Source organism: Dendrobates tinctorius, unplaced genomic scaffold, assembly GCF_039654945.1.
Source record: "Dendrobates tinctorius isolate UK_male_01 unplaced genomic scaffold, ASM3965494v1 ptg000025l, whole genome shotgun sequence".
In the NCBI taxonomy this organism is placed as follows: domain Eukaryota; kingdom Metazoa; phylum Chordata; class Amphibia; order Anura; family Dendrobatidae; genus Dendrobates; species Dendrobates tinctorius.
Genome location: NW_027361693.1, coordinates 994,918 through 1,004,064, shown reverse-complemented (window position 1 = coordinate 1,004,064; position 9,147 = coordinate 994,918).

The following is a 9,147-nucleotide window of genomic DNA, read 5'->3' as shown; positions in this document are numbered from 1 at the left end:
CTGTAGAATGGGGACCAGACGAAGAGACACTATACTGTATGGGAACCAGAGAGGGGGACATTATACTGTTTGGGAACCAGAATGGGATATATTTTAATGTATGGTGGCCAGAATGGGAACATTACACTGTATGGTGAGTTGAATATGGTGCATTTTACTGTATTAGGCTAGAATGTGGTAAATCATAAAATATGTGATAAAGAATGGAAATTTTATACTGTATGGTGACCAAAATGATGAATGGGGACGTGGAGACCTCCTGCACTCCCCTGAGGCAGTGTCCCTGTACACTCCTTACTTTCCCTGTACAGGCTCTTCACCTGTAGCCGACCAGGATACCTGAATCTCTCACTAGCCCTGCACCTATCCCTTACTAGGGAACTGGATAGTGCGGACACTGGTCCCACCGCTGCACTAATACACACAAAGGAAAAATACGCCAAAAGGGGGAAAACAACAAAACACTTATCTTCCTCTGCTGCAGTCACTGGGCAGCAGAGATCATCACCGGGTTAGCTTTCAGCAGTGGCTCGACACCTGAGAACCAGCTGCTACTTTCACCATCTTCAGCAGTGGCTCGACACCAAAGAGCCAGCTGCTACCTTCACCATCTTTCTCTGCTGCAAATACCGGGCAGCAGAGTTCAGCACCAGATCAGCTTTCAGCCAGTGGCCACTGGGGGAAAAAACCCATATTAAAGCCCCAAAGGCCTGAAGGGAAAAAAAAAGGTTTAAATGAGGGAATCCAGAATCTGACACAGATCCAATAATTGGACTGTGACAGGGGGGATATTACACAATATGGGAGTGAGAATGGGGAACTATATCCTGTATGAGGGCCAGAGAGTGGACATTATACAGTATTTGGGCCACAGAGGAAGAAAATATAATACATAGGAGGCAGAATGGGGGGCATTATACTGTATGAGGCCACAGAGGTGGACATTATTAATGCATAGGGCCACAATATGGGAAAATAAAAATGCACCCCATTGTTCTGCCATAATGTAACAATGCTTCCCTTGGTAGCCTTTTACATTTTAAAATATTAATTTATGGAGCCAAAATATTGAAAAGAAAAATTATATTATTGCACAGGGTTCATAAAAAAGGACATATAGTATTCATTAATACTGTATGAGGGCCGCAGGATAAGGGGGGGCGACATTATTATTGTGAGAGTATCTCAAAGGGAGATATCACTTCTGTAATATATTTTATTTTTGTCATACTGTTACTGGGGTGCAAAAAAGGAAGGTAATGTTACTGTGGAGGCCAGCGGTGCGGCACTATGCCTCCATTTTATGTATGTGCCGCAGTGTAGAAGTGGGGGGAAATTAGGAAGGGGGTTCTAGAAGCGATCATCTATAGATGTCTAAGTGTTTCATTTTACATGGTGTAGTCATGGCTGGAAAGTCACAGCGGTCTGCACAAGATAAAAAAAAGCAAGATGAATTATTTAAATTGGAGGTATTGCATGTGACTCACTTATTACCTGCACATTTACATTAGTTACAGGGCTCCTTGGTGTAATGTCAATTGTAATTACTATATTACCTGTACATTATATTCAAAACTCCTAGGTATAATGTCACCAGTGATCACTTATTTCCTGTACACTATATACTATATACAGAGCACCTGTGTATAACATCAGTAGTGGTAATATTAGTGTTGGAAACCACCAAGGTTACTTATCGGTTTTTCTGGAACAGCACACCTGAGCGCGGGATCTGCCCTGCCAGGACAGGAACCTACTGAAATATAAGTGACGGTACTTCAGATGGTTACAGAGTAAGAGACGACTTCCTGGCTAGTTACATATTTATTCAACACCACATCATAAATACATCCAACTATTGTCCACACCCATACGGTGAAAAAAGGGGGGGAATATACGGATGCTGTCATGGGTTCCAGAAAGATCGGCTACCAATAAGTAACCTTAGTGGTTTTCCCGTCACCCATGACAGCACACCTGAGAGATTTTTGGAGACTTCGAAACACCTAGGGAGGGACCACCGCTTGCAGCACCCTTCTACCAAAGGTCAAGTCAGCAGAGGAGGATAGGTTCAACCTATAGTGCCTAACGAAGGTTGATGGTGAGGCCCAGGTAGCGGCCTTACAAATTTGGTGAATTGATACCTCCGCTTTCTCTGCCCAGGAGGTTGCCACGGCTCTGGTGGAATGAGCCTTGAAGCCATCAAGAATCGGAGTACCACTAGCCAAGTATGCTATATTAATGGCCTTCCTAATCCTTCTGGCAGTGGTCCCCTTTGACACTCCGTAACCCTTGCTGGCCCCCTGAAAGGCTATGAATAGGGACTGGGACCTCCTCCATTGGCTAGTCACAGACATATACTCTAGCAGGGCCCTCCTCACATCTAGATTGTGGAATTTCTTTTCCCCTGGATTTTTTTGGGATTTCACAGAAAGAGGGAAGGACAATTTCCTGACTCTGATGAAAATCTGACACTACCTTGGGTAGATACGCAGGGTCTGTTTTTAATACAATCCTATCCTGACATACTTGCGTATAAGATGGCTTTATAGAGAGGGTCTGCAAATCACTCACCTACGGGGTGATGTAAGAGCTACTAATATAATTCTTTGCAGGGTAAGGTACTTTATAGGTAACTGCTGTATGGGTTCAAACAGTTCCTTTGTAAGGGTCTCTAACACTAAGTTTAGATCCCACGGAGATATTTTCAGCATTGGGATAAGTTTGGACCTATGGCAAGATTTTATGAACCTTGCTACCCATCTATTTGCTGCCAGATTACAGCTGTATAATGCACCTAATGCCAATACCTGAACCTTAAGGGTATTCACAGCCAATCCTAATTGCAACCCTGATTGTAGGAACTCTAAGATGGGATCAATTGGAGGTTTTTGGTCTAACAGCTTCTCTAAGAATTGTATGAATTTACTCCATGTTCTGCTGTAGATTCATGTAGTTATGGGTTTCCTACTCCTTAGCAAGGTAGAAACTAGCCCCAGAAAGAACCCTCTACTACTCAGAAGCGACCACTCAAATTCCATGCCACAAGATGGAACCCCTTCAGTTGCACATGGAATATTGGACCCTAACTGAGAAGGTTTGGGATCTCTGGCAGGATCCATGGTTCTAACAGCGACATTATTCGTAACAGGGAAAACCAGGGTCTTTTTGGCTAGGATTGGGCAATCAAAATCACTCTCGCTTGCTCCCTTCTGACTTTCCTCACCACTGCTGGAATCAAAGTTACTGGAGGAAATGCGGAGCCATCTTGAAGTCTCAGGGAAATTGCAGGGAGTCTACCACAAACGGCCTTTCCCTTGGGTTTAATGAGCAAAACTTTTCCACCTGCTTGTTGCCCCTGCTTTAGTTTGTTGCGGCTCAGGAAATCTGCCTCGATGTTTTCCACCCCCTTTATGTGTAGTGCCATCAGGGACAGAAGATGCTGTTCTGCTGTGAGAAAAATACTGTTGGTCGCTTCCATTAGGGGGTATGATCTCGTCCCCCCCGATGGTTGATGTATGCTACTGTGGCCCTGTTGTCTGACATAATACGGACGTTGCGGCCCCAGAGGAGGAGAATAAAGTCTTCTAGGGACTTGCTCACCGCACAAAGTTCTTTTAGGTTGGATGATGAATCTCGCTCCTGAGGCACCCAGGACCCCTGGATTGCCTGACCCCTTAAGTGCACCCCCCCACCCTGAGGAAATTGCATCTGTCAGGATCACATCGCTTACTGGCGTTTACCTGCTGTCAAGTTTGTCCTTTTTGACCACCATCTGAGGGAGTCTCTGACCCCTAAGGAAAGCTACACCTTTCCTTCTAAACGCCCTCTTAGCAATTTTTGTGCTGATAGAATTTCCCACTGTAGATGTCGGGTGTGGAATTGGGCCCACCTGACTGTCGGGATACAGGACGTCAGGGTCCCAAACAGAGACATTGCATTTCTCAGAGTCATATGGGGATATTCTATAGCTGCTGAGGTCATGCTCACTACCTTTTCTATTTTGTCCTCTTTGTAGAAGACAGGATTGTAGTTCGGAGTCCGGGATAAACCCTAAGAAGGCCTGCCTCCTTAGGGGTTGTAATCTTGATTTTTGGGTACTTATCATCCACCCCAGTTCTTGTAGCATTTTGGTCACCTGTCTCAACTGCATAGCACAATGGTCATTCGAGCCCCCCACTATCAGGAAATCATCCAGATAGGGCACTATGACTGTGCTCTGGATCCGGAAGAAGGCTGTCATCTCCACTATGACCTTGGTGAACACCCTCGGGGCTATTGACAGTCCAAAGGGAAGGGCTCTGAATAGAAAATACCTGAGATTGCATTGAATGTATAGGGCCACCCTCAAATAATTTTGATAGCTTGCATGAATGGGGATATGATAATAGGCATCCTTTAAATTGACTACCACCATAAAACAGTTGTGATGTAGAAGTTTTATGGCTGTAGTCACTGATTCTATTTTGTAGGTATGATTTTCCACCCAGCGATTGAGAGCTTTGGAATTTATAATTGTCCTGAATGAACCATCTGTTTTTTTATTAGAAGAGGGGAGAATAGAATCCTTTCCCCTTCTGTTTATTTGGGACTTCGGACAAGACTTGTTTGTCTACCTGACTCAAAATCTCTGTTTCTAGGGCCAATTGTTCCCCTATCCCCTTCCTGACAGGGGTTATTACTAATGTCGCTCTTGGCTGATGATAAAACTTTACCTTCAGGCCTTCCTTCACTATGTTTAGGATCCAGGTGTTGGAAGAGATGTTTCCCCAGGCCTGAGCAAAAAGTGACAGCCTCCCCCCACCGGGATTCTGGCGTCATTACGGGGATATCTTGGATGTAGAAGTGGATCTGCCAAACATGAATCCAGACTCCTTTTTTCTCCTATCCTCCCATTTCCTCTTTTCTCCTGGAGAACGGCCACTGCTGAATTTTCTCCTCTGAAAAGACAGCCTTCTCTGATCCGCTGGGAACCTGGGAAAGCCTTTTTTCTTATCACTCGCTTTATCTAGGATATCATCCTGATTCTTCCTGAACAGAAAGCGGCCATCACAAGGCAGAGATCACAGCTTGACCTTAGACTGTAGATCACCTGGGCAGCCTTTAAGCCATAAAGCGCATCTTGCAGCATTCGATAATCCAGCTGCTCTAGCTGTTAGCCTCATAGTGTCAACAGATGTATCTGACAAAAATGCTACCGCCCCATGTAATAAATACATATCAGACAGGATCTTCTCCCTCGGTACCTTGGAAGCGAGTTGTTCTTCAAGCTGCTGGGGACCGATCATTAAGGAGCGTGCCGTGCAAGTTCCAGCTATTGCGGGTTTTAATCCCGCCACTGCTGCTTCCTATGTATGTCTCAAGTAAGAATCTGCTTTTTTATCTAACAGGTCCCTGAGTACCCCTGAGTCTTCTAAGGGCAATGCCGCTTTTTTGGATGACCTGGACAATGCAGCATCAATTTGCGGGACTTTGTCCCACATCTCCGTATCCTTTTCTTCAAAAGGATACCTCCTTTTAGAGGAGGAGGGTAGGGCTTCTGACTTTTACAGTTTCCCCCACTCTCTATTAATGAGTGCTTGGACATTGTCATTGACTGGGAAGGTTCGCTTTCTTCTTTCCTGCAATCCCCCAAGCATAACGTTTTCCAAGGACTTAGCCATTTTTTCTTCCTTTAGGCTCATCGTTATCCTGATGGCTTTAAGGAGACAGTTCGTGTCTTCCATGGGAAAACATGGTTTACCACCTGTGTCACTATCTGAGGAGGAGCAAGAAGGGGATTCAGTCTGCACTCGACCCTGAGACAAGACCAAGGAAGAGTCTGAGATAGATGGAAGATCTTCAACCCTCTTCTTCCCTTTCTTTAATAGAGTTTAAATGGAGCCCTCCACTTCCTAATAGCTGACCTAAGGCTAGCTGTAAAATTTGGGGTCTCCATTGCAATGGTTCTCTGGATGCAGTTGGAACATAAGTCCTTCGGACAATCCTTCGCTAGGGGACTTTTACACAGGGCACAGACTCTGTTATTCTTCTTTGCCCCAGATTTCCTAGGCCTCTCCTACAGATTCAAACAGACAATGGAGGCCTATTAATCACCTAGCTAACATTCACGAAGATCACTCACCACCCGTTTATAACCAAGAGTACCAGACTCGAAGGCTGTGGAGGGACACGAAATGTGTCTTCTCTGGACATCGGGGAGTCCCCAGACCTGTGGCTGGGAGGACTGCTGATTCTGGCACTTGACCGGTTGTCACCTTTGCGACCCTGCTGTCCGTGAGCCGTAGGTTGTGCTGGAGGTAGTTCTGACAAGTAAAAGCTTGTTATCCCATGTAATCTGCTCTTTGAAGTTTTCTACTGCAACTGTGGGTATCCAGGAGCTATACAACAAGCTGTGCAACAGGTTATGGGCCCAGGCACAGAGAATCCCAAAGACTCACCAAGGATCCCAAGCACAGAGGATACCAGACACCCAGGACTCCTGAACTCTCAGCAAAGACCCTGGTGAATGCAGAAAAATTCTTCAGCACTATTCTCTACAAACAAGTAAGACAAGTTAAAGATGATGAGTAGCACAGAGCTAAAACTCACAGTAGCTAAGCTGAATAATGAGAACTATCAGTTATGGAAGTTCAAAGTAGAGATGTTATTGTCTAAAGATGATTTATGGGAAGCAATAACTACAGATAGACCTGATAAAGATAATCAGACATTGGATAGAAAAAAAGAGGCAAGCAAGAGCTACTATTAGCCTATTAGTGGATGATGCTCAATTAATCCACATAAGGAATGAGGATACAGCAAAAGAAATGTGGGAGGCACTGAGAAGTAGTTATGAAAGATCCAGCTTAAATGACAAGTTATTTCTCATAAGAAAGCTTTACAGTTTGAGGCTAAGTGCAGACAATGACATGCAGAAGCACATATTCTCTATTATGGAAGTGATATCACAGCTGAGATCAATTGGTGAAGATATTAAGGAAAGCCATGTGGCAGCAATATTATTGTGCAGTTTACCAGATTCATATACTGCTTTAATAAATGCACTAGAGACAAGACCTGAAACAGATATAATATTAGAATTTGTGAAGACCAGACTCATAGATGAATATCAAAGAAGGAAAGAACAAACAAATGATTCTTCTACTGAAAAAGATAATGGAAATGCTCTTAAAGCTACAGAATCAAAAAGACCCTATAATAAAGAGAAAAGAGAATGTTTCGGATGTAAGAAAAAAGGACATTTAAAGAAAGACTGTATTATATGGAAAGCAGAACAACAGAAATTACACCATAAGGAAAATATACAGAAGGTGAAAAACACAATTTCTGATTCATGTGAAAATAATTGGATATCATCATTTGGTTGGTTTATTGACTCAGGAGCAACAAGCCACATGACAAGTAAAGATTTCTTTACTGAACTTGATTTAAATAAGAAAGAAGCCATTTATCTTGCAGATGGAAGCAAAATAAATGCAGAAGGTGTTGGACAAGGAATGCTAAACTGTTCTATCAAGTTTGGCATGATTCAAAAATACTTGTACAGGATGTGTTATACATTCCAGGATTAGAAGGGAAATTGTTATCTGTAAAATGTCTAACAGCTAAAGGACTTAAGCCTGTCACACACAGCAAGATCGCTGATTTTGTGACGCATCAGCGATCTCACCAGCGATCACGCTGTGTGTGACATGCATCAGCGACCGCCCCCCACACCGGGTATCGCTGATCGTGCTCTAATGCCCTGGGCCATTTTTTGATCGTTAGTCTCCTACTGGCCAGCACGTATCGCTGTGTGTGGCAGCGGGAGACCAACGATCAGCGAGCTCCCAGCGCTGTAAGCAGATGCTGGGAGCTGGTATCCAAGGTAAATATCGGGTAACTAAGCACGTGCATCGCTTAGTTACCCGCTGTGTACCTTGGATACCTGCGTGCTCACTGGTCCTGATTGCTGGTGTGTCTGCCTGTTTGACGGCTCACCAGCAATCATGTAGTGAGGCACCAGCGATCCTGACAAGGTTGCATCGTTTAGTGTGACAGGACCCTTACTGTAAAATTCAAAGATGATGAATGTACAATCCTAGCAGGAAACAAGATAATAATCAATGTCAAGGCAGATGAACAATTATATCATCTAGGCACATTAAAGTAACAGATGAAGTTGTGTACACATGATCACAAGAATTGTATTCACGTGTGGCATAGACATCTAGGACACAGACATCCTGAAAATATAATGGACCTACAAAGGAAAGAATTGACAAAGGATCTATTGATATCTGATTGCTTAATTACCGTAAGATGTGAATGTTGTATAAAATCTAAAGCCACAAGGATATCTATTCCTAAAGAAAGTGCGCATAATGACGTATGTGGACCCATGAAAGTGACTACATCAGGAGGCAATAGATATATGATGACTTTTTTATAGATGACTTCTCAAGATACACAGTCACATACTTGATCAATTACAAAAGCGAAGTTTTCAATAAATTAGTAGACTAGGTGACAAAGTCGATTAACAAGTTTCAGAGGAAGCCGATTGTCATTAGAAGTGATAATGGTGGTGAATTTACAGGACACAAAATAGAAAACTACTTAAGACAAAATGGTATAGAATATCAAAAGACTGTTCCATATGCGCCTGAAGAAAATGGAGAAGCAGAAAGGAAAAACAGAACTCTGACTGAAATGATAAGGTGTATGCTGACAGATTCCAAACTACCAGAGAAATATTGGGGTGAAGCAGCAATGACAGCTACATATCTACAAAACCAACTTTTTTCCAGAAAACTGAAAAAACTCCTTATGAACTGTGGCAAGGTATGAAACCAAGTGTGAATCATTTAAGAGTTTTTGGTTGTAAAGTTTTTGTATTCATTCCAACAGAAAAACGTTCCAAACTTCAAAACATGTCCATAGAAGGAATATTTGTTGTATATAGTGAAGATTGCAAAGGATATAGAATCCTAGATCCCAAAACAGACAAAGTTACGGTGAGTAACAGTGTGACATTCATTGAGGATCTAAATGAAGACACTACGATTTCACTGGAAACAAAAAATGAGAAAAACAGCAGTGATTTAGCTGAAGGAATATCTTATGAAAAAGAAGTTGAAATTGATAAAAAACAGAATTCTGAAA